The sequence below is a fragment of the Pseudophryne corroboree genome, chromosome 4 (genome assembly GCF_028390025.1).
Source record: "Pseudophryne corroboree isolate aPseCor3 chromosome 4, aPseCor3.hap2, whole genome shotgun sequence".
Taxonomy (NCBI): domain Eukaryota; kingdom Metazoa; phylum Chordata; class Amphibia; order Anura; family Myobatrachidae; genus Pseudophryne; species Pseudophryne corroboree.
In genome coordinates, this window is record NC_086447.1 from 702,794,126 (window position 1) to 702,821,200 (window position 27,075).

General features: G+C 42.6%; 1 protein-coding gene and 4 pseudogenes across 2 annotated transcripts in view; 3 read left to right on the plus strand and 2 right to left on the minus strand.

Annotated features, from left to right (window-relative positions):
• TTC27 (tetratricopeptide repeat domain 27) overlaps positions 1-27,075 on the plus strand; it is an 880,123-nt gene that overhangs the window by 540,733 nt on the left and 312,315 nt on the right. The gene's annotated exons all lie outside the window — the stretch shown is intronic.
• On the minus strand, positions 16,916-17,034 carry LOC134912639 (5S ribosomal RNA; annotated as a pseudogene).
• Positions 17,228-17,346, minus strand: LOC134913298 (5S ribosomal RNA; annotated as a pseudogene).
• On the plus strand, positions 22,161-22,279 carry LOC134913309 (5S ribosomal RNA; annotated as a pseudogene).
• On the plus strand, positions 22,473-22,591 carry LOC134912641 (5S ribosomal RNA; annotated as a pseudogene).

Here is a 27,075-nt window from a genome sequence, read left to right on the forward strand (position 1 = left end):
CCACCATGGCCCTGTGTGGAGTTTGTATATTATTCCCGTACTTGCGTGGGTTTCCTCCGGGTACTCCGGTGTCCTCCCACAATCCGCTACGTTAATTGGCTCCTGACAGAGTTAACACAAGCATGAGTGTGTGTGCGTGTACATGTGATAGGGAATATAGATTGTTAGCTGCACTGGGGCAGGGACTAATGTGAATGGCCAAATATTCTCTGCAGCACTAGGGAATATGTGTGCACTATATAAATAAATGGTAATAACTAAATAATAATGTTGTGTGTCTGTACTCATCCAGATCCAAAAGGCACCTCAGAGGGTTGCTCTCCATTAAAGACCAATTGAGATCCAAAATTGATTGGTTTTATGTCACCCTGTTACATAGTTACATAGTTGGTGAGGTTGAAAAGAGACAAGTTGTCCATCGAGTTCAACCTGTATTTTAAATTCTAAATCACTTAGAAATATCCAAGGCTACAACATCTATCAGTTAGGAATTTATCTAATCCATTTTTGAACTTATTTAATGAGTCCACCATTACTATCTCCTCTGGTAGGGAATTCCAGATCTTTATTGCTCTTACTTTGAAGAACCCTTTCCTCCGTTGTGTATGAATTTTTTTTTCTTCTAACCTCTGGGGGGTGTCCTCGTGTCCTGTGTTTTTTTGATAAACAAATCATCTGATAAGTCCTTGTATTGTCCCTTAATGTATTTATAAATGTTAATAATGTCCCCTCTCAGCCTCCTCATTTCCAGTGTAAACATATCTAACCTTGTTAGTCTTTCCTCATAATTCAGTGGCTCTAACCCCTTAACCAGTTTAGTGGCTCACCTCTGAACCCTTTCGAGTTTCAAGATATCTTTTTTATATTGTGGTGTCCAGAACTGTACACAGTATTCCAGGTGCGGCCGCACCAATGATTTATACAGTGGCAGGATTACACTCTCATCCCTTGTCTCCATTCCCCATTTTATGCATGCTAATACCTTATTTGCTTTTGTTGCTGCATTTTGACATTGCATACTGCTACTAAGTCTATTATTGATGAGCACACCCAAATCCTTTTCAACTACGGTTATCCCTATATTTTCCCCATTTAATTTATAGGCTGCCCGATTATTCTTAGACACATGATCCGTATGTGTATCTTGGGGATTCTGATATTCCACAATGCAGCAATCCTACACCTAATACTTATGGGTAGTCTTTATGGGTCTTTAGGCCAGCCCAGTGGTGAAGGTAGTTCAGTCCATCTTCTGGCTGTGCTGGTGATATGATGCTCTATTGCTGGTCCAGATAAAGGTCCTGGTTGGACTGAAATGTTGACTATATGCACATATGCACTTTGGCTATGTTTAGTTAGTAATGACAATAGAGTAAGTCTTTTCTACAAGCAAATGTGTTTATGGACAGTGCTCAAACAGATTATATATAGAGAGTTGAGATGCTTTGGTGCCTTTGCAGTAAGAGTATAATACTTTGGTGATCAAAACTTGCAAGGAAAATCAACGCACGGCACTCCAGGGCTTATTTCAAAACAGTGCAGTCTATTTTGCAATGTCTCAAGGAATTAAACCCCTTTATTCAACTACGATATAGATATATATATATATGTGTATGTGTATATATATATCTATCACGTCCTTAGACCCGTGGTTCTCAAACTTGTTTGAATCATGGCGCCAAAAGTTTTTTATTGAGAAATTTAGACAGAAATATTGAATTATGTAAATTGTCATCCTTATGTTTAATTGTGTGGTAAGGGACAAGATTTACTTCTGTTTGTCCACACATTTTATTGACGGCCACCAGCACTGGTTTTGCTTATTACATTGACCAGAAATAATTTAAATTGGTCTTGGACCACCAACCCAAGGCACCCCTGGAAGTGTTCCGAGGCACCCCATGGTGCCACGGCACACAGTTTGAGAATCACTGCCTTAGCCACTTAACTATTTAAAATTTTCTCCAAAAAACACTCAGAATTTGTCTTTTTTATGATTGAATTAGGTTAGGAAAATCTATTAAAACGTATCTAACATGATTTTGTAAAAATAAAAATTACATTTGTAATATATAGAGTTTTAAACACTGGTGGCCTATATATATCAGATCACCGATCGTGGCGTGAGTTGGCAGTGCCAAGCATATTTATTTGCTACTTTTTCCCTTTAAAAGCATCTTAGTCACATTGCTATGCGAATAGGATGCATAAGCAGCTTATGCTGGTTAAAATGATATGCGGCATGCTTATATTCTGTGTGCGACTGCGGCTGTATCTGCATACAAAGTGCTATGCTACAGTGTCAGTGGCTGTTTTCTAGGAAAACACTGTAACGTAGCATTTTCGGATGCAGATACAGGTGCGGCCGCACACAGAATATAGGCATGCTGCATATCGTTTTAATTAGCATAAGCTGCTTGTGCGTCCTAGTTATATAGTACTGTAAATAAGATGTATTTTCGGCAACAAAAAGCTGGGGGGAGTTGCCGGCTGACTCACATCAGACATCTCCTGCTACATGGCGTTTTTAGGCAAGATGTATAAGGACACATCTGTTAGAGCTGTTTTATTTATTTTTCCTCTGCGGCTTCTAATCTCTGCAGCCGTAGGGTGTGTGTGGGGGGGAGGGGGGGCTGCCTGATCAGCAGTAATTGGCTGGGGGAGGGAACCAGTTAGAAGAGGGGCATGGATGGTAACTCTGAGATTGGCAGCTGCTTGAAGATTTACTTCCAGCATCCGCCCATTGGCCATTTTTGATTGGTTGCATCAGATGCAAACACGCCAGGCAAGTGGTTAAGTGTCCATCCAGCAGTTGCACAGTGGAGCTGGACAGCACATGCATGCCCAAATCTCCACCTTCACACTGGGAACTGGGCTATTCCCCTCCACATACCCCCCCCCCCAAGGGGAACTCCCCCAATTATGTAGCCATTCCCAACATCAACATGATGTGCCGTTCTGGAGAGGCTCATCACGTCCTGCTGGCATTGCAAGTTTGCCAGCACTTCCCGCAGTGAAATACCCCTGGAAAACACTATACTAATGTACAATTTCGTATGCAGATCCAGCTGCAGTCGCACACAGAGTATAGGCATGCTGCATATTTCTCTTACGTCCTAGAGGACGCTGGGGTTCCATTTAGTACCATTGGGTATAGACGGGTCCCTTGGGAGCCATGGGCACTTTAAGAGTTTAATATTGTGGGCTGGCTCCTCCCTCTATGCTCCTCCTATCAGACTCAGTTTAGAAAATGTGCCCGGTGGAGCCGGTCACAGCTAGGGGAGCTCCTGGGAATTTTTTTTTATTTTTTTGAAAGCGTTAGGTACAGGGAGACTGCTGGCAACAGCCTCCCTGCTTCGTGGGACTTAGGGGGGGAGTAGGATCAAATCCTAGAGGTTATTGGCCCCTATCTCCGCTGACAGGATACTGAGCTCCTGAGGGTGATGATCGCAAGCCCCCGAGGCGACCGCTCACTCCCACAGCACTGCCGCCACCCCCTAATAGAGCCATAAGATGAAGGTGGTGAGTATGCTGCCGGCGCCCCAATAAGCGGGTCACCGGTGAGAATGGCGGCACAAGGGTAGAAGCACAGCTCTTTAAGGCTGCGCTCCAGAGGGCTCAGAGGTACAGTTGTGGGGCACCCTGGGCCAGCGCAGTACCCTAAACACTGGTCACTATGGCTATAATAGACTCTGTACTGCTGCTAGCAATTATTTACTTCAGGCCAGTATAAAATCAGAAGTGCGGGAAGACGCGCCATTACAGGGAGCGGAGCTTCTCCTCTGAGCGGATCCAGCACTCACCAGCGCCATTTTCTCCCTGCAGATCACAGCCAAGAGATGCTGACAGGGAGCACTGACCCTCCACATAACTCCAGCTATCCTGTGCGGTACCAGGGGGTTATAGAAGGGGGGGGGGGAGAGGGGAGTGTTATCACTGTTATTATTGCTGTTTAATCTATTAAGGTTACTCAGTCAGCGCCAGGCATTTATCATATAACTGCCTACTGGGGCGCTGTGTGTGCTGGCTCCTTATACTGTGTGGCTCTCTGAAGGTACTCTGAGGGAAATTGTGTCTGACATTTTCCTGTGTGTGTGTGTATGTATGTATGTTATATATCTCACATTACCATGTCTAGGGACTCTGTTTCTTGTGCGGCAGAGTGTGTATCTTCTCCAGAGGAGTCTCTTCCATGTACTCAGGAATGCAATATACTGTCTCAGCCCTTTGAATCCGAACCCCAATGGGTGGCTTCTCTTAAGGGAATGACATCCCAGATTTAATCTAGGATTGCTCATAATGAGACTGAAACACAGGTTTTGAAAAGATCTGTAGAGGTTTTGTCGTATTCAACTCCCACTACCTCATCCAAGATCCCTGATGTATATCATAAAAAGCATGCTCTTGCAAAAACAATGCATGTCGACACGGATACCGACTCTGATTCAGAGGACGGTGATGGGGATATACGGGGGGGGGGGAGGCCTCCCTTGCTAAGGGGGTGCAACTCATGGTTGAGGCTATTAGGGATGTTTTACACATCACTGATAAGGTTCCTGAGCAGCTGGAGGAGGCTTACTTTACTGACAATAAGATAGCCTCCCTTACCTTCCCTGCATCTAAAGAATTGAATGCATTGTTTGAAAAATCCTGGGAAAACCCAGATAAAAAATTTCAGATCCCTAAAAGGGTTCTCATTGCTTTTCCTTTCCCTGAGGAGGATAGGAAAAAGTGGGAAAACCTACCGGTGGTAGACGCTTCTGTTTCTAGGTTGTCTAAAAAAGTGGTTTTACCTGTGCCTGGGTACACGGCTTTAAAAGAGCCGGCAGACAGCAAGGTTGAGGCTACACTCAAATCTTTATACACAGCAAATGGCGTAGCTTTAAGACCTACTATTGCTTGTGCATGGATTTCTAAAGCCATTGTTAAGTGGTCAGGCACTTTACTAGAGGACTTAGATGCTATGGATAGAAGTGACATTGAATTATTTTTACGTCATATACAGGATTCTGCAGGTTTCATGGTGAAAGGCATGGAGGACCTTGGACATCTGAACGCATGAGCTTCTTCCATGGCTGTCTCGGCACGCAGGGAACTCTGGCTGTGCCAATGGTCTGCGGACGTGGAACCCAAGAAGAGTGTGGCAAACCTACGCTTCACAGGTCAGGCTCTGTTTGGGGAAGCTTTAGATGTGTGGATCTCCACGGCAACTGCTGGTGAGTCAACTTTTCTTCCCTCTGCTACACCATCGACTAAGAAATCATATCCTACATCTGCTATGCAGTCCTTTCTGACCGCTAAAACAAAAAAGTCCAAATCCCCTTCCACCTTCTTTACAGGAGGCCGGGGGAAATCCCGAAAACCTGCACCCACAGGTTCCCAGGACCAGAAACCTGGTTCTGCTTCCTCAAAATCTTCTGCTTCCTCCGCAAGCAGGGTGTGAACATAATTCCTTATCTGGACGACCTGCTGATAAAAGCGTCTCCAGGGAGAAGCTGTTACAGAGCATTGCTCTCACGACTCAACTTCTCCAGGATCATGGATGGATCCTGAACCTTCGAAAGTCGCATTTATAGCCGACAAGGAGACTGTCCTTCCTAGCGATGACCCTCACACGGAAGTACAGAGGGTGTTTCTACCGGAAGAGAAAGCATTGGTGATACAACCCTACCCGGGTATCGGTTCATCAGTGCATTCGCCTTCTGGGGAAGATGGTTGCCTCCTACGAGGCTCTGCAGTCCGGAAGATTTCATGCTCAGTCCTTCCAACTGGATTTCCTGGACAAATGGTCGGGATCTCATCTTCACATGCACCAGAGGATATGTCTGTCTCCAAAGGCCAGAATCTCGCTCCTCTGGTGGCTGCAAACCTCTCACCTACTAGAGGGCCACAGGTTCGGGATTCAAAATTGGATCCTCCTAACCACGTATGCAAGTCTTAGATGTTGGGGAGCAGTCACTCAAGGGGAAAACTTCCAAGGAAGGTGGCTAAGTCTGGAATCCATCCTTCCAATAAACATTCTGGAACTAAGAGCCGTGTACAACGGTCTTCTACAAGCGGCACATCTTCTGAAAGAGCAGGCCATTTATTCAGTCGGACAATGTAATGACTGTAGCCTACATAAACCGACAGGGCGGAACGAAGAGCATAACTGCAATGTCAGAAGTAACAAGAATCATCCTTTGGGCGGAAAAACACGCTGTGGCGCTGTCAGCAATCTTCATTCCGGGAGTGGACAACTGGGAAGCGGACTTCCTCAGCAGACAAGATCTCAATCTGGGGGAGTGGGGCCTCCACCCAGAGGTGTTCGCAGAGGTGACAGGTCTTTGGGGCGTACCTCAAATAGACATGATGGCCTAACATCTCCACAAGAAGCTTCAACGGTACTGTTCCAGGTCGAGGGATCCGCTAGCAGTGGCAATGGATGCCCTGGTAAATCCGTGGGTGTTAAAGTCAGTGTATGTGTTCTCTCCACTTCCACTCATCCCAATGATTCTCAAACTTATCAAAAGAACAAGAGTTCAGGCGATCCTCATTGCTTCTGACTGGCCAAGAAGGGCTTGATACGTGGATCTTCTGGCTTTCTGCTGGAAGATCCGAGGACTCTTCCTCTTCAAGAGAATTGGGGGCATTGTCCTGCAAGAGCCCCTACTTGATTTTCCATGAAGATAGAGCTGAGCTCAGGACGCGTCAGCAATTTCTTCCAACGGTTGTGTCGGCTTTTCATATCAACCAACCTATTGTGGTGCCAGTGGCTACTGACTCCTCAATTACCTCAAAGTCCTTTGGATGTTTTGAGGGCTTTGAAGATTTATGTGAAGAGAACTTCTCGTCACAGTAAGTCGGACGCTCTGTTTGTCCTTTATGATCCCAAAAAAATTGGGTGTCCTGCTTCTAAGCAGACGATTTCTCGCTGGATCAGGTGTACTATCAGCATGGTTATTCTACGGCAGGCTTGTCCACAATCTGTTAAGGCCACTCTACTCGTAAGGTGGGTTCTTCCTGGGCGGCTGCCCGGGGTGTCTCGGCTTTACAGGTTTGCCGAGCAGCTACTTGGTCAGGGTCGAACACGTTTGCTAAGTTCTACAAGTTCGATACTTTGGTCTCTGAGGACCTAAAGTTTGGTCAATAAGTTCTGCAGGAACCTCCGAACTCTCCCTCCCGTACTGGGAGCTTTGGTACATCCCCATGGTACTAAATGGAACCCCAGCATCCTCTAGGACATAAGAGAAAATTGGATTTTAATTACCTACCGGTAAATCCTTTTCTCGTAGTCCGTAGAGGATGCTGGGCGCCCGCCCAGCACTTCGTTTTCCTGCATTGTTACTTGGTTAAGTATTGTTGGTTCAGCCATTGCTGAATCGTTCCAAGTTGCTTAGCTTGGCTTCTCTTTTTGTTATGTGTGAGCTGGTGTGAATCTCAACACTATCTGTGCATTTCCTTCTCTCAAAGTATTTCCGTCTTCTCTGGCACAGTTTCTAGACTGAGTCTGGTAGGAGGGGCATAGAGGGAGGAGCCAGCCCACACTATTAAACTCTTAAAGTGCCCATGGCTCCCAAAGGACCCATCTATAACCCATGGTACTAAATGGAACACCATCATCCTCTACGGACTACGAGAAAAGGATTTACCAGTAGGTAATTAAAATCCTATTTATTTTAATCAGCTTAGTCTGCTTGTGCATCATATTCGCATAGAGGTACGAAAAAACCCTCATTTTCGGAAATAAAATGCACAAATAGACGCCCAGTGTTAGTAAACGCGCTCACGCCTAGGCGCAGTATAACAAGACTGCAGTAAGGATGTAGGGGGACACATCTGTATGTACATATGACCTGTCTAGTAACTTTATTTTGAGTTGCAATACAAATCTTCTCTTTAACACATTGTGTAGGTATTGAATGATGCATATAAATATAAATCCGTCCTTATGTTACTAAACAAGCATTAATGGAATTTGCTTGGTAAAAGATGCACCAAGCTCTGATGGCAGGTATGCATGACAAGATCCAGGAATATACTATACTGTAATATGTCTCTGCTGGTTGTATCCACATGCCTTGTAAGACAACTTATCAGTGTTCACTAGCAATATAATCCACGTTCTCCTTGTATGTGCTGTTTTTTTTTTATTGACATTGCTCCATATTATCTTTTGTGCTGCTGGCTAAAGCAACACATTTTCATCCATTAATTGAACCTGGGAACAAATGTACTGCAAGTTAATTAAGCAAACATAATTTATTCCTTACTTTTAATTATAAGAGCTACACGTTTTCTGTATGTCTGTTTTTAACACCTTAAATCCAAGTTTCAGCTAAGTAGGCAAATTTGTTAATATTAAGTTTGTTTTACAAATTCATTTCTTATGATCAAGTTCCTTTTTAAATATGCTACTTAATATACACTGCTCAAAAAAATAAAAGGAACACTTAAACAACACAATGTAACTCCAAGTCAATCACACTTCTGTGAAATCAAACTGTCCACTTAGGAAGCAACACTGATTGACAATCAATTTCACATGCTGTTGTGCAAATGGAATAGATAACATGTAGAAATTATAGGCAATAAGCAAGACACCCCCAATAAAGGAGTTGTTCTACAGGTGGTGACCACAGACCACCTCTCAGCTCCTACGCTTTCTGGCTGATGTTTTGGTCACTTTTGAAAGCTGGTGGTGCTTTCACTCTAGTGGTAGCATGAGACGGAGTCTACAACCCACACAAGTGGCTCAGGTAGTGCAGCTCATCCAGGATGGCACATCAATGCGAGCTGTGGCAAGAAGGTTTGCTGTGTCTGTCAGCATAGTGTCCAGAGCATGGAGGCGCTACCAGGAGACAGGCCAGTACATCAGGAGACGTGGAGGAGGCTGTAGGAGGGCAACAACCCAGCAGCAGGACCGCTACCTCCGCCTTTGTGCAAGGAGGAACAGGAGGAGCACTGCCAGAGCCCTGCAAAATGACCTCCAGCAAGCCACAAATGTGCATGTATCTACTCAAACGATCAGAAACAGACTCCATGAGGGTGGTATGAGGGCCCGACGTCCACAGGTGGGGGTTGTGTTTACAGCCCAACACCGTGCAGGACGTTTGGCATTTGCCAGAGAACACCAAGATTGGCAAATTCGCCACTGGCGCCCTGTGCTCTTCACAGATGAAAGCATGTTCTCACTGAACACATGTGACAGACGTGACAGAGTCTGGAGACGCCAAGGAGAACGTTCTGCTGCCTGCAACATCCTCCAGCATGAACGGTTTAGCAGTGGGTCAGTAATGGTGTGGGGTGGCATTTCTTTGGGGGGCCGCACAGCCCTCCATGTGTTTACCAGTGGTAGCCTGACTGCCATTAGGTACCGAGATGAGATCCTCAGACCCCTTGTGAGACCATATGCTGGTGCTGTTGGCCCTGGGTTCCTCCTAATGCAAGACAATGCTAGACAATGCTAGACCTCATGTGGCTGCAGTGTGTCAGCAGTTCCCGCAAGAAGAAGGCATTGATGGTATGGACTGGCCCGCCCGTTCCCCAGACCTGAATCCAATTGAGCACATCTGGGACATCATGTCTTGCTCCATCCACCAACGCCACGTTGCACCAAAGACTGTCCAGGAGTTGGCGGATGCTTTAGTCCAGGTCTGGGAGGAGATCCCTCAGGAGACCATCCGCCACCTCATCAGGAGCATGCCCAGTCGTTGTAGGGAGGTCATACAGGCACGTGGAGGCCACACACACTACTGAGCCTCATTTTGACTTGTTTTAAGGACATTACATCAAAGTTGGATCAGCCTGTAGTGTGTTTTTCCACTTTAATTTTGAGTGTGACTCCAAATCCAGACCTCCATGGGTTAATAAATTTGATTTCCATTGATAATTTTTGTGTGATTTTTTTTGTCAGCACATTCAACTGTGTAAAGAACAAAGTATTTAATAAGAATATTTCATTCATTCAGATCTAAGATGTGCGATTTTAGTGTTCCCTTTATTTTTTTAAGCAGTGTAGTATGATAAATATTGCTCCTTTTATAATTAAATATGAACAACTTTGATATGCATTATAAGGAGCTGTTTACTATTGCAGCATAGCCCAGAAATGAGCACCTTGATTTCTGGTAGTTTCTGGTAATCATCTATTCGAGATCTTCTCTACGGGTGGTATTCATGTGACCGCCGGTCTGCTGACCGACAGTCACATGACCACCTCCACCATCCCACCGGCTCAGTATCCCGATGGTCGGCATGCCGACCAACAGGGACTATTTCCACTCGTGGGTGTCCACGACACCCATAGAGTGGGAATAGAACCCGTGGCGACCGCAGGGCTCCAAACTCATGCCTAATCATACCCTGGAGTACTCATCATTCTTTATTATTAATTGTAGCACCTAGCTACTGATTTATAAAGCAAGGCTTATACTTTCAAACAATGAAAGGAATAGTTTTCCTTATTTCAAACAGTCTAAAAAAAAAACAAAAAAAAACTCTTCCTACATTTGACCAACAATAAATTAATCCAGTCCATGTAGCAGAAAACCCAGTAATATCTGTTGTTTACATACTGTATGTTATTAATGCAGCTAAAAGAGTGCAGATCAAGCGATCGCCGCTGCAAGGCAACCACAGACCAGTGAGAGGGCCAGTCATGTGATGCAGGCTGCCTGGTAACCACAATCCCAAAAATATGTAGATCCTTAGATTTAGTTGCATAATATTTGCTCTTGTGTCTCATTCTGTCTAGCAACTGCATAGACACCTAGCATAGGCAATCTTTATACAGATGTTAGGAACCAAATATAGGGTTTAATACATCTTAATAAGCCTTTATAAAATCCCAGTGGCAATTCATATAAAAGAGGACATGTTTACATGATATTCCTCATATTATTTGTAGTCATAAGGTGTGACAAAGTGTTCACAGTTATACATATGGCGTAAACATAGATTGTATAGATAGTCTACATAGATTCTATAGATTGTAACTTGCGAGCAGGGCCTTCCTACCTCTATGACTGTTTGTTTATTACCCAGTTTTTTTTATCATTGTGTCCAATTGTAAAGATCAACGGAATTTGCTGCGCTATATAAAGGTCCGTACATACGGAGCGATTTTGACTGAGCGATTTACCTTGAACTGGTAGTAGGAGATTTTGACTAACTTTACCATCGATTTTGTCTAAGTGTGCAAGCGATTTTGACTAAGTTAAATAGGGGGGTGTTTTTACTTTTCCAGCGACATAGTCGAAATTTACTTGCCTGCACAGTCTATTTTTCATATAGCCATATCGCTCCGTGTGTACACACCTTAAGAAACTGTTAATAAATAAATAAACATAACAGATATAACAATTTAACTTTAATTTGCATCAGATAACCATTGCCTAAGTACTGTACATACATACACAGTATATTTTACATAAATACTTGACCCCTTCAATCAGGGCGCTCTCCCTCCAAGTAATCTGTAATAGGTGCGAAGATCCTTTGATTATACAGCAAGTCCCTCATCTCTTCACCCCAATCCATACTTGCCTACACTGGAAAACTAGTTTCAGAGAGATTCTAGATGGTATAAGAGTTTGCGCGGCACACCACTGAGGGGGAGAATGCCATGCTCCGCCTAAAGGGCGAGTCTAGCTCAACCTGTGGGCGAGTATTTTGTATAACCTCCATGTATGGGCCCCCAGGTGTAAGTGCCACCCTACACACATGCCAGACTACACACACACACACAGGTAAGTTCCAGAATACACAAACACACACACACACAAACAGAAGTTGACAGCAAATAAAAACCACTTAGCCCATCTAGTCTGCCCATGTACATACACACATTTACACACAAGGGTTAATTTTGTTGGGAGCCAACCAGTATGTTTTTGGACTGTGCGAGGAAACCCCCGCAAGTACTGGGAAAATATACAAACTCCACACAGTTGGGTCCTTGATGGGAATCAAACCCACAACCATTACTGCCCCAAGTTAGACAATCTATGGACAGTTTAATTGTGTCTACCACAAAAAGATACATATACCGGTGCTAGCTTGTTTTGTGAAGTCCCTTATTCTAGACTAGAAGTAGTCCCAACAAATTCAACTCACAACCCAATACTGGCCACTCCATATACTGTATCACCCCTAAAGCTACAGTTAGATGATTATACATCGATAAAGACAGCACATGGGTCATTTGATCTGGTGACCAATAGTCAGATCTAACAAGACTGACAAAATTGGACTTGTCTGACTGTTCACCAGGCAACTAGTTGCTATGCCAATATAACTGTACACATGCTATCATTTTAAGAAAAGTAAAAACAAACAAAAATACCATCAGCATGTTTTTAAAGCTATGTTTATTCACACACACACACACACACACACACACACACACACACACACACACACACACTTAAACACAAAAGGTTGTTACACCGTATCATTTTAAAAAGAATACTTCATAGACAATAATTTTGTCACTATCATTCATAGTTGGATTTGGTTATTTTCCATATCTGTGAAATGGGCTAAGAATGCCAGCATTGCTTTGGTGGCATAATGCACAATATTCCCAGTTACATCCAAATATCACTACATATGGGTTAGTGCTAACCTACACCTACATGTCTGTGCAAGCCTACACACAGACACCCACCTGGCCATGCCTCCGCCTACAGCCTCTCATCCGAGCTCTCAGCAGCTTCTGAACTGTCCACTGTGCACACCGGGCATGCTCCAAGATCACTCACTCCCCCTCCCTGATTTCTCACTTGCTCTGGATCCCAATGCGTAGGACGCTAGAGGAGGAGGGATCTGCTGCCGCTGTGGGGAGGCGCTGTGGTGTTTTGGTTACCATGCCTGCACCATCTGTAGCTCATCATTGCCGGCAGGTTCTGCTGGCCTGCGACACTGTCCACGGTGCATCAACTGCCATCAAGCTCCACCGCCATCGGATGTGGACTAGCACATGTGTGCTCCAGAATGCAATGCAGCTGGGTCGGGGGAAATCTGGGGGATTGAGTGGGACTTGCGGGGCAGCGGGACACTGGTGGGTGAAACAGGAGCCTCCCGCAGAATGCGGGAGTGTTGGCAATCAACCTGTCAATGTCATAATTGTACCAATTACTTTGAAATTGGACTATCTGGCCCTTATTATTGCCAGGGATCAAGGCTGCTGGCCCAAACAATGCTTATATAATTATCTGCCTGCAAAAAAACTTTTTGCCAGTTATTGAAGCCAGGCCACATTTTATCCATCCCAGGAAATTGCATTTTGGTTGATTGATGTTGCTGTTGTCCTTTGCGATTCTCTATTAGAGGCTGTATTAAAGTGTTTTCTTGCAGTGTTCTTCAGAAATGAAGTCCAGTGTGCTTGAAAAGAAAGTCTTTCATTAATCATTGCTCTATCAGACCTTACAAATTCCCCAAACTACTGTAGTGCCCGATTCGATTCGAGGTATCCAAGAGGAGGAATGACAAAAATATATATAATTCACTTGGCCAGTTTAATGATCTACGTTGGTAAAGGTCATGGCTTCTGTGCTGTGCAGTGTTTCGTATAAAACTGTGTGTGTGTGAGCAGGCATCTTCTCAGCCTACATGTAGATGGTCAGATCTGCAGGCTGGTTAGATGGTTGTCATACATTCATCTGACATCTGCTGAAATGGCAACAATCTAACGCACTTTATCTTCCCAGCTTTTGTTTTTGACAGTGTCAGATTATTCTTTTTGTAATTTAGTTTTACTTAGTTGAATAAAATGTCGTTTAATATAATGTAATGTATACATTGCTATCATTTGTGCTAGTGAGGTAACTCCAGCTTAAAAATAAAAAAAATAATCTTTTATTGGGCAAAATATGTGTTGCAATAAAAACAGTAAATCTTAGTTGTGTCCAGTGAGTTCATCCTGTTTAACACAGGGCCAATTTTTTTTTTTTAATGCATGCACAAATGTGAAACACTTTTATATACAGATGTGTCCTCATTAGAGATGAGCGGGTTCGGTTTTACTAGGATTTCATCGGTTTTCAAAACGGCATCTTAGTGGCTCACGGATGTCACGTGTTTTGGATAGCCAATACAAAAAATCCAGATAAAACCGAACTGGCTTTAATTCTGGCGTTAAATCCGAACCCACTCATCTTTAGTCCTCATACACTACTGGTGCAGTCCCTTCTTGGCACGCCAGGTCCCATGTGACTCGGCTTGTGCCAAGTGTTTTGTTTGCCCAAATATGTGTCTTAGTCGCATTCGTAAGTAACAGAACCATGTAACGAGACTGCACTGATTAATTTGATGTGACAGTATATCTGTGTGCAGTTGCATCTTAATACATAGTGCTACAATGCAGCAGCCATGTTTCAACCCCCCCCCCCCCCCCCCACCACCGGTTTTGCTTTGTATACTGATTCAGACTCTCAGAAATACAAGTGTTGCATATCAAATTAATCAGCACAGCCTCCTGAAGTGGTTTTGTCACATGACCTACATCCAGGTGAATAAGATACTACATATGTTTATTAGTATCTGTAATTAAGTGAAAAGTACTTTCAGTAATCATTTACAAGTTGATGAATTTGTTAATTTAGTGATCTTTCTGTTAAAGAAAAATGAAAAGAGCAACTACTTACCATTTTGGCAACTGTGATTAAATTATTTCTTTCAAATGAATTTATAGTTAGTTGTTTACTTAACGTATTATTTTTATTATTATTATTATTATTTCAATGCCCTGCTTGGTAGCGCCATCTAGTGCTGTGTAATTACTGAGCTGGCTTCCTTTATACTTATTTCATTGCCCAGTTTTGAGAAGAGAATGGGTGTTCAGGAATACACATTCAACTTACAGTATACTGGTGTATATTATGAAGAGTGGTCTGTGATTAGAATGGTCAATCCTGCAGCATACTTAAGTCACTTCACCACTCAGAAAACGCAGTCATTCCTCTTGAGAAAGGATTTAGCTGGAAGGATGTGCCAAAATCCTCTACAAAGTTGCAGTTTGGATCAGGTCCCAGTCACTAAGGGGTATCCAATTAGCCGCGATAATTCCACGAAAAAGTGGGGTTTTCGCAATATTGTAACCATTTTATATCACCGGTATCCAATTTCATTGTGCAAAAAAAAAAACTTTTGGGGGGCAAAATGCATAGGGTCCATGAAAAGTCACTGATCAATGTATTTTGCACTGCACTTATCAGGCAAAATTAGTAATTTATCGGGGATTTGGCTTAGTTTGCCTGAGTCAGGTGAAACCAATCCCTGATAAGTGCAAGCTATCGGGACTAATAGGATAGCCCCAGCGAACCAATTATTCGCGGTACTCTACCGCCGCTAATTGGATACCACCTACCGAGCCATTAGTTTAAGGAGAAGGAACTTCCTGCAGATATCAGCACAGAGAGCGCATCTACTAGAGCATCTGAGTTACCCAAGGAAGGGCAAAGAAAGTAGGAAGGTAAAAAAAAATTATATATATATATATATATATATATATGTGGACAAGGGATGAGGTGGTAGAGAGCGACCAAAGGTGCCAAATAATTGTTAAAAGCAGTGTGATGTTATAAAAAAAGGGGTATACAAATTTATTGCAGTGGAACGCACTATACAAAACTGGTTATAAAATCATACAAGCTCATATAAAAAAGATATATATATGACTCATGTAAAAAACATAAAAAATAAAAAATTTAACAGTTTAAAAAAGAGGAAGAAAAGAAAAAGGCATGGTGACATAAAACACATGTGTTGTTAAAAAATCTTAGAAGTATCACTCCGGTATAGAAGGTAAAAAATACTTAAAAAAGGTTTAAAAGGCACATGGGAATAAAAAAAAAAAAACTTTCAAAAGATTTTAAAAAGAGGAATCAAGAATAGCTTAACTTAGTAGTGAGGTTGTGATCAAGGAGTAGCACCCAACGCGTTTCGTCCTATCTGGACTTCATCAAAGGGTAATTTGAGACTAGAGACAAACCATACTTATATATCCAAAATAAAAGGAAGTGATGTCCACATCACTTCCTGTGATCAATTAGCATAACTATTCAGATAATGTAAAAAATAGGTGGTAACACACTATATGAGATGCAGATATTGATTTGAGCCTTGGAGAGGAAAAAACGAGTGAGAAACAATAATAGAAACAACTAAAATTCATAATAGACGCTCAGAGCCGCAGACTTCCGGTCCGGGCTCTGCGTGACGTCATATCCGCCCCACATCCGGTGTCCGGCGCATCGTACTGCGCCTGCGTTGTTCTTGTGCGGCGGAGGTTGCTGTGTTGTTGATTCCCTCTGGACGGTTGCCTGGTTACCCGGCGGGCTTGTTATGTGGAAACATCAAAATCTTGCGGCAGCCATTTTCTTGTAGTCTGAATGCACGGCGGACATTCTTAGGTAATATGAGAAAGACTTGTGGCGGACATGCTTTGAGAGTCTGTATTAACAGAGTATCGTCTGTATGTAAAAACTGGATCCACAACTGGGTCAGCTCCGGATTGGGTATAAAACAGAAGAAGGATAGATTCAGTGTAAATGGTCAATAATTATAAATATGAAAGAAACAGTTGCTTCATTAAAACTGTATGGAAATTAGGGATTCTTAGGTTTTTTAGGATAGAATACTTAATAATAGCCCATAGGAGGACCAACATGGGAAATTTATAAGTGGAAAAATTATGATCCTATGTACATATAAGTATTATATAAAAAAATATAAAAAAAATATATATATATAAAAAAAAAATATATATACATAAAAATATATATAAAAAAATATATATATAAAAAAAATATCCAAAAAATATGCAGAGTCTGCAAATGAGGATGCACTAAAATAAATATAGTAATTTCCATACTTTGGAAATATCTTAAGACGTCATTCATGAGTTGCTGCATATACACAGTTTTTCATCATGCATTTACAACACCCGGTCTTCCAAGTGGGTCTCCCATCCTTGTACTAGCCGAGCCCAGCCTTGCTTAGCTTCCAAGTTCGGACGGTATTGGGCGTCTCCAGACTGGTATGATTGTAATAGTAATAAGGAGAGGCCTTTAGTGTATGCAGCAGACTGATGACGAGAGATATTCGCTAATTTAGAGTATGGTTTTAGTAAAGCAGGGACCCGGACATAGATAAATAATGTAGAAAGACAGGGAGGCAGCATATATCAATAAAATAAGGGTTGAGATCGGGATATTGCTGGGTTTGGGATTCCTTATGCAATCTTTTCTTACAGCACCTGGTCTCCCCTGGAGGTCACCCATCCAGGTACTGGCCAGGCCCAACACTGCTTCGCTTCCAAGATCGGCCGGAATTGGGCATGTCCAATGTGGTATGGCTGTAATGAGGAAGCAGAGGTTCCTTGTAAACCAGAGACAGGGAGGGAAGATAGGTGGGGAAAGGGGAGGGGGGGGGGGGGGGGGCGGAGGTAGGAGAGAGTGTGGAACCAAGATTGTATGAAGGAGCGATGGCTTACGTTACAAGAAGGGTGCTATCTCGTATCCTTCATTGAAGCCGTCCGGATGGAGAGTGTTCAATTCATAAATCCAGAACATTTCTCTCCTAGAGAGGAGGTTGGAAAGGTCTCCTCCTCTTTCTCCCAACGATACCAATTCGATACCTTTAAAAGTCAATGACTCTGGATCCGAGTTGTGGCATTGATGGAAATGTCTTGATACTGCGTGTGTGAGGACTTTGTTCTTTATATTCCTGATATGTTCTTGGATACGAAGTTTCAGGATTCTTTTGGTTTTGCCAATATACTTCAGACCACAGGGACATTCCAGAAGATATATTACAGATGGTGTGTTACAATTGATGAACTGTTTAATTCGATATTCCTTCTTAGTGGTAGTGTTGTTAAAGGATTTCCTGTTGCGATGAAGGTATTTACAAATGTTGCACTTTCCACACTTAAAGCTGCCTACACATTTTGGCATGGGGTTCCTAGTTTCAGGGTTTCTTAGCATGCTAGGTGCCACCAGGTCCTTCAAACTTTGCGACTTTCGGAAAACTAGTTTGGGTTCTTGAGTAAGGTATTCCTTTAAAATGGGGTCCATTAGTAAGATATGCCAGTGTTTTTTGAGTGTTTGTTTGATAAATTTCTCATGTCTGCTGTATGTCGTGATGAACTTAACATTCTCTTCCATATTTTCCTTAACTTTGTACTTCAGAAGTTCGCCCCTTTCCAATTCTTTGGTTCTAGCCATAGCTCCTTCCAAGAGTTGTGCAGGGTACCCCTTTTCCTTGAATCTCTCCTTATAGATTTCCAGTTGCTGATCCCTTTCTTCATTTCTCTTACAGTTACGTGCTACTCTGTTGAACTGGGAGAAAGGGATGTTGTCTTTCCACTGTTGTCGGTGATTACTCTTGTAGTGCACGTAGCTATTCATATCTACCTTCTTAATAAAGTTGCTCGTGATGATATCACTACCTGAGTGTGTCAAGACCAGGTCTAGAAATTCAATTCTTTCGGTGTCCTCCATTGCTGTGAAGCTGAGATTCATATTGTTTACCGAGATATGTGTTAAAAACTCTTTAAAAACCTGTTGATCCCCTTCCCATACAATCAAAATGTCATCAATATATCGTTTATAAAAAATGATGTTGTGTTGGTACGGATTATTTGTAAAAATGTATTTGTTCTCCCATTGTCCCATGAAAAGATTTGCAAAGCTCGGTGCAAAGATAGTCCCCATGGCTGTGCCACAGATCTGGAGATAAAATCCATCTAAAAACTTAAAATAATTATGTTTTAAAATGAAAAGCATAATTTCGCACAGGAAAATTCTGTGCTCCTCTGTGATTAGATGGTCTTTGCTGAGGAATTCGTTGCAGGCTTCAATCCCTTTGTCATGTTCTATGCAGGTGTATAAAGATTGTACATCTATTGTGACCCATCTGTATGTATCCTTCCACTGGAAATTCTCCATCAGGTTCAAAACCGTTGTAGTGTCCTTCAGATAAGCCGGTAGTTCCATGACGTATTTTCTTAAAAAGTGGTCTACGTACTCTGAAAGGTGTGAAGTCAGGGAATCAATACCTGCCACTATGGGTCTCCCCGGGGGATTTTCCAAAGACTTATGTATTTTCGGGAGGAAGTAAAATATGGGGGTGGTGGGGTTGGAATTTAAAAGATACTGGAATTCCTCTTTAGTGATGATTTCACGTCTAAAACCTTTTAAAAGCATTGTCCTTAATTCTTCTACAAAGGTTTCCTTAGGGTCGTTTTGTAATGGAATATATGAAGCTCTATCACCCAGTAATCTGTTAGCTTCTGTGGTATAGGCTTCTCTATCCATAATAACCAACCCCCCCCCCCTTATCAGCCGCTTTTATAACGATGTTTCTATTCTCCTGAAGTCTTTTTATTGCTTCTGTTTCTTTATTCGTGAGGTTTCTTTCCTTAATTGGTGTGGTGGTAGTGTCACAGAGGTCCTTTTTCACTAAGTCGTAGAACAGGCCCACATAATGTCCCTTGGATTCAAGGGGGTAGAATCTGGAAGTGGGCTTTAGGCCAGATTTTGATTGTTCATAGTTTTGTATAATTGCATCCTCTTTTTTAAGGAAATGACGTTTGAGGGTGATTTTCCGTATAAATTTGTTTAAGTCAATGAAGACATCAAATTTATTCATTCCTTTGGTGGGTGCAAACGAAAGACCTTTACTTAGCAAGGTGGTTTCGTGTTCCGTCAATACGTGGCTGGAGAGGTTATGGATACCTTTTGGGGCTGCCGGTTCTATTCGAGATTTCTTCTTTTGAACAGGTTCTTTCCTCCTACCCCCACGGCGTCCTCTTCTTCTTCGAACCGCCGTATTGACGGAACACGAAACCACCTTGCTAAGTAAAGGTCTTTCGTTTGCACCCACCAAAGGAATGAATAAATTTGATGTCTTCATTGACTTAAACAAATTTATACGGAAAATCACCCTCAAACGTCATTTCCTTAAAAAAGAGGATGCAATTATACAAAACTATGAACAATCAAAATCTGGCCTAAAGCCCACTTCCAGATTCTACCCCCTTGAATCCAAGGGACATTATGTGGGCCTGTTCTACGACTTAGTGAAAAAGGACCTCTGTGACACTACCACCACACCAATTAAGGAAAGAAACCTCACGAATAAAGAAACAGAAGCAATAAAAAGACTTCAGGAGAATAGAAACATCGTTATAAAAGCGGCTGATAAGGGGGGGGGTTGGTTATTATGGATAGAGAAGCCTATACCACAGAAGCTAACATATTACTGGGTGATAGAGCTTCATATATTCCATTACAAAACGACCCTAAGGAAACCTTTGTAGAAGAATTAAGGACAATACTTTTAAAAGGTTTTAGACGTGAAATCATCACTAAAGAGGAATTCCAGTATCTTTTAAATTCCAACCCCACCACCCCCATATTTTACTTCCTCCCGAAAATACATAAGTCTTTGGAAAATCCCCCGGGGAGACCCATAGTGGCAGGTATTGATTCCCTGACTTCACACCTTTCAGAGTACGTAGACCACTTTTTAAGAAAATACGTCATGGAACTACCGGCTTATCTGAAGGACACTACAACGGTTTTGAACCTGATGGAGAATTTCCAGTGGAAGGATACATACAGATGGGTCACAATAGATGTACAATCTTTATACACCTGCATAGAACATGACAAAGGGATTGAAGCCTGCAACGAATTCCTCAGCAAAGACCATCTAATCACAGAGGAGCACAGAATTTTCCTGTGCGAAATTATGCTTTTCATTTTAAAACATAATTATTTTAAGTTTTTAGATGGATTTTATCTCCAGATCTGTGGCACAGCCATGGGGACTATCTTTGCACCGAGCTTTGCAAATCTTTTCATGGGACAATGGGAGAACAAATACATTTTTACAAATAATCCGTACCAACACAACATCATTTTTTATAAACGATATATTGATGACATTTTGATTGTATGGGAAGGGGATCAACAGGTTTTTAAAGAGTTTTTAACACATATCTCGGTAAACAATATGAATCTCAGCTTCACAGCAATGGAGGACACCGAAAGAATTGAATTTCTAGACCTGGTCTTGACACACTCAGGTAGTGATATCATCACGAGCAACTTTATTAAGAAGGTAGATATGAATAGCTACGTGCACTACAAGAGTAATCACCGACAACAGTGGAAAGACAACATCCCTTTCTCCCAGTTCAACAGAGTAGCACGTAACTGTAAGAGAAATGAAGAAAGGGATCAGCAACTGGAAATCTATAAGGAGAGATTCAAGGAAAAGGGGTACCCTGCACAACTCTTGGAAGGAGCTATGGCTAGAACCAAAGAATTGGAAAGGGGCGAACTTCTGAAGTACAAAGTTAAGGAAAATATGGAAGAGAATGTTAAGTTCATCACGACATACAGCAGACATGAGAAATTTATCAAACAAACACTCAAAAAACACTGGCATATCTTACTAATGGACCCCATTTTAAAGGAATACCTTACTCAAGAACCCAAACTAGTTTTCCGAAAGTCGCAAAGTTTGAAGGACCTGGTGGCACCTAGCATGCTAAGAAACCCTGAAACTAGGAACCCCATGCCAAAATGTGTAGGCAGCTTTAAGTGTGGAAAGTGCAACATTTGTAAATACCTTCATCGCAACAGGAAATCCTTTAACAACACTACCACTAAGAAGGAATATCGAATTAAACAGTTCATCAATTGTAACACACCATCTGTAATATATCTTCTGGAATGTCCCTGTGGTCTGAAGTATATTGGCAAAACCAAAAGAATCCTGAAACTTCGTATCCAAGAACATATCAGGAATATAAAGAACAAAGTCCTCACACACGCAGTATCAAGACATTTCCATCAATGCCACAACTCGGATCCAGAGTCATTGACTTTTAAAGGTATCGAATTGGTATCGTTGGGAGAAAGAGGAGGAGACCTTTCCAACCTCCTCTCTAGGAGAGAAATGTTCTGGATTTATGAATTGAACACTCTCCATCCGGACGGCTTCAATGAAGGATACGAGATAGCACCCTTCTTGTAACGTAAGCCATCGCTCCTTCATACAATCTTGGTTCCACACTCTCTCCTACCTCCGCCCCCCCCCCCCCCTCCCCTTTCCCCACCTATCTTCCCTCCCTGTCTCTGGTTTACAAGGAACCTCTGCTTCCTCATTACAGCCATACCACATTGGACATGCCCAATTCCGGCCGATCTTGGAAGCGAAGCAGTGTTGGGCCTGGCCAGTACCTGGATGGGTGACCTCCAGGGGAGACCAGGTGCTGTAAGAAAAGATTGCATAAGGAATCCCAAACCCAGCAATATCCCGATCTCAACCCTTATTTTATTGATATATGCTGCCTCCCTGTCTTTCTACATTATTTATCTATGTCCGGGTCCCTGCTTTACTAAAACCATACTCTAAATTAGCGAATATCTCTCGTCATCAGTCTGCTGCATACACTAAAGGCCTCTCCTTATTACTATTACAATCATACCAGTCTGGAGACGCCCAATACCGTCCGAACTTGGAAGCTAAGCAAGGCTGGGCTCGGCTAGTACAAGGATGGGAGACCCACTTGGAAGACCGGGTGTTGTAAATGCATGATGAAAAACTGTGTATATGCAGCAACTCATGAATGACGTCTTAAGATATTTCCAAAGTATGGAAATTACTATATTTATTTTAGTGCATCCTCATTTGCAGACTCTGCATATTTTTTGGATATTTTTTTATATATATATTTTTTTTATATATATTTTTATGTATATATATTTTTTTTTTATATATATATTTTTTTTTATATTTTTTTATATAATACTTATATGTACATAGGATCATCATTTTTCCACTTATAAATTTCCCATGTTGGTCCTCCTATGGGCTATTATTAAGTATTCTATCCTAAAAAACCTAAGAATCCCTAATTTCCATACAGTTTTAATGAAGCAACTGTTTCTTTCATATTTATAATTATTGACCATTTACACTGAATCTATCCTTCTTCTGTTTTATACCCAATCCGGAGCTGACCCAGTTGTGGATCCAGTTTTTACATACAGACGATACTCTGTTAATACAGACTCTCAAAGCATGTCCGCCACAAGTCTTTCTCATATTACCTAAGAATGTCCGCCGTGCATTCAGACTACAAGAAAATGGCTGCCGCAAGATTTTGATGTTTCCACATAACAAGCCCGCCGGGTAACCAGGCAACCGTCCAGAGGGAATCAACAACACAGCAACCTCCGCCGCACAAGAACAACGCAGGCGCAGTACGATGCGCCGGACACCGGATGTGGGGCGGATATGACGTCACGCAGAGCCCGGACCGGAAGTCTGCGGCTCTGAGCGTCTATTATGAATTTTAGTTGTTTCTATTATTGTTTCTCACTCGTTTTTTCCTCTCCAAGGCTCAAATCAATATCTGCATCTCATATAGTGTGTTACCACCTATTTTTTACATTATCTGAATAGTTATGCTAATTGATCACAGGAAGTGATGTGGACATCACTTCCTTTTATTTTGGATATATAAGTATGGTTTGTCTCTAGTCTCAAATTACCCTTTGATGAAGTCCAGATAGGACGAAACGCGTTGGGTGCTACTCCTTGATCACAACCTCACTACTAAGTTAAGCTATTCTTGATTCCTCTTTTTAAAATCTTTTGAAAGTTTTTTTTTTTTTTTTTTTATTCCCATGTGCCTTTTAAACCTTTTTTAAGTATTTTTTACCTTCTATACCGGAGTGATACTTCTAAGATTTTTTAACAACACGTGTTTTATGTCACCATGCCTTTTTCTTTTCTTCCTCTTTTTTAAACTGTAAAATTTTTTATTTTTTATGTTTTTTACATAAGTCATATATATATCTTTTTTATATGAGCTTGTATGATTTTATAACCAGTTTTGTATAGTGCGTTCCACTGCAATAAATTTGTATACCCCTTTTTTTATAACATCACACTGCTTTTAACAATTATTTGGCACCTTTGGTCGCTCTCTACCACCTCATCCCTTGTCCACATAACCACTTTCATAGGTAACGGTACCAATACCTATATCTATTTGAGGTAACGAGCTGACACCCTGAGATACAAAAGGGAGTGCAAACATATCAAGCAGTTTTTTGTCACACTACCTGTAGGGTTCCCATTCTAGTGTTAACACATAAGATACTGCATCCGTGGCGCTGATATCTTTCCAGTACACATATATATATATATATTCACTCCTTTTTGGTTGGCACTACCAATCGAGAAAATATGGCCCTGGTGCTCCCCCAGGCAAGCAAACCACAAATAGAGATCAATAAGCAGGTGGCACTCACGGGTCTTTTCAATGATCAATAGTCATGTCATCAACGTTTCGATTTTATTCCAAAATCGTCATCAGGATCCTGATGACGATTTTGGAATAAAATCGAAACGTTGATGACATTACTATTGATCATTGAAAAGACCCGGGAGTGCCACCTGCTTATTGATCTCTGTGTCTCTCTCTCTCTCTCTCTCTCTCTCTCTCTCTCTATATATATATATATATATATATATATGTATATATATATATATATATATATATATATATATATGTTGGTGTCGTGGTTCATACTAAGACAAGGTCCATGCAAGCTTAAGGCAGTGACGTGCCATTAGCTAAAGTAAATAAAAGGCCCCAAAGAAAAGGAAATCGGCAAAAGACGTCCCGTTGAGGAAGAGGCATCTGTGGCTGTCTTGGAAGAACCAAGGCACAGGGCAAGCAGACACACTGAAGGAGTAGAACGATCAGGAAACACATCTACTAAAGCTTTTTCTCCAGTTAATAATAAAAAAAACACACAGTACAAGACATGGAGCTGGCAGATTTTCTGGCAGGGGAGGTACCAAGGCCCAGACATCGTACACAAAGCCAGCGCACATCTACTCGAGCATCCTGAGTTACCCAAGGAAGGGAAAAGAAAGATGGATGGTATTCAAAAGGCAAAACAGGTTGGTGTTGCAGTTCATACTAAGACAAGGTTCATGCAAGCTTCATGCAGTGACGTGCCATCTGCTGAAGCCAAGAAAATGATGAAAAGAAAAGTCTCCAAAGAAATGGAAATCGCTAAAAGACGTCCCATTGAGAAGAGGCTTCTGCAGCTGTCTTGAAAGAGCCAAGGCACAGAGCAAGCAGACACACTGAAGAACAACAACGTTTGGGAAACACATCTACTAAAGCTTTGTCTTTGGTTAATAAAGAAAAACGTACAGTACAAGCAGTGTTGCTGGCAGATTCTCTGGCAGGGGAGGTACCAAGGCCCAGAAGTCGTACACAAAGCCGTAAACCTATGCAGATCACAATTGCAGCCAATTTAAACTATTGGTAATGAAGTATTACTAGGTAATTTGATCAACTAGTACTTTCATTGGATTTACGTTATCTGTGTTTTTATATCATAGCAGTGATTACATTGCATAGTTAAAACTTTAGAAAGTTGTTATAAGTGGATTTATATCTGTACTATGTTAAGAACTTATAGTGATCGAGTGTGGTTTACTGATCTTACATTTGTTTAATTTGACTAACACCTTTTGCTGGAGGTGGAGGGTTGTGTGGGGGTAGGATTTGTAATCAAGCTGAATACTGGACTTCCGGTGGGTGGCGCATCCAAGATGGCCACATTTCAATCGAGCTCTGCTCACGTTAGCCCCATCCACCACCATCTGCCTACTCTCCAGCCTCCTCTCTGGTATATATTTATGGGATTGTCTCCCCCAAGCACTGGGGTACACGTTGCTGACTTCTTTGGAGAGATTTCCCGGGTGGAAGCCCTGTCCCCTGGAGTCGGCCCGTGATCGGGCCGCCGCGTGGTGAGTGTCCGCTCTCCCCACCCTCCCATCTGAGCCACTCGGCAGTCATTGCCGGCCGCTCCTCCAGACTGGCCTCGGTGGGGACTGCTCCCCTCGGCTTACAATATGCCTGCTGATTGATTGCGGACCCTGCCCGTGTACCCGTGGAGCCGCTTCCAGGGCGCTTAGTTTGCTGGCGAGCCGGTAAAAGTGGATCTCTGAAGGGGCATTAACACCTATGACCGTCTCCCTGCTTCTGGAGCCCCCACGGCTACTGGACTGAGATTGTGATAACAGCCCTCGCGCTGTGATGATCGAGGCTCCGTCAACCTAGTTGCCGCTCTGTTCCCGCCCGTGCCGCGGCTCACCTGAAGGGCTGACTGCCGCTGGTCCGGCCACCTCCCGTACGGGCCCGCCGGTCCTGCCACTCCGTGTATGTGCGTGCCTGGATCTCCTCCTCGTGACTCTGTCTTGATCCCCCCTGGAGGACTGGTTGCCGTTTCCCGTCTGGGCGTCCCCAGTGGTGGCCTTACCAACCTGCCTTGTGGGACTCTTCCCCTAAGTGATGCCCGCTCCTTTGGACGGATGTTAAAGCCGGACCTTTCCCCTGCTTTACTTTGACTGCCTTCCACCTCTGGAGTCCCGCTGTTGCGTTCTGGACGCCTGTTGCCCTTTTGGATTTTTGCAGCTGTGCGGTCTCCTCGCGGCTCTGGGAGGCTTCGGGTGGACGTGGGTACCCCGGTGAGCGGCTGTTCGTCTTGCTCTACTGAGGCGCCAGTGAGGTCTTCTATTACTACTGTGACTGACCCTGACACCTCCTATGACCCCAAGCTGCTGATGAACTGCTCTTTACAGGGGGTCTGTTCGGTGTCAATACTGCCCTCTCCCCACTCTCTGCTTACCGAGCACTCCTCCTGCTTTCTTATGTCTTTCCCTTGAGCTATTCCCTTTTTCTTATTATTGTTTTTCTCACTCCCACTTCTTTACTACTAATTCTTCTCCTTTTTTCTTTTTTTCTTTTCCCCACACTGAATTTATTCTTGCTGTACCTGTCTCCAAGTTACTATAATACTGCAGGCGTCTACTTTAACGGCTTCCTCTATAACTTAGCTTAGTAGACACCAGGGACGTGCAGTGAGCTAAAAGGCTAAGGAGGCACTAGCTAGCACCAGAGCCAGATTTACACACAAAATATGAGCCAAAGGGTGCATCTGGGCATTATACACAGGTGCAGCATTATAAACTCCTGGAAATTTG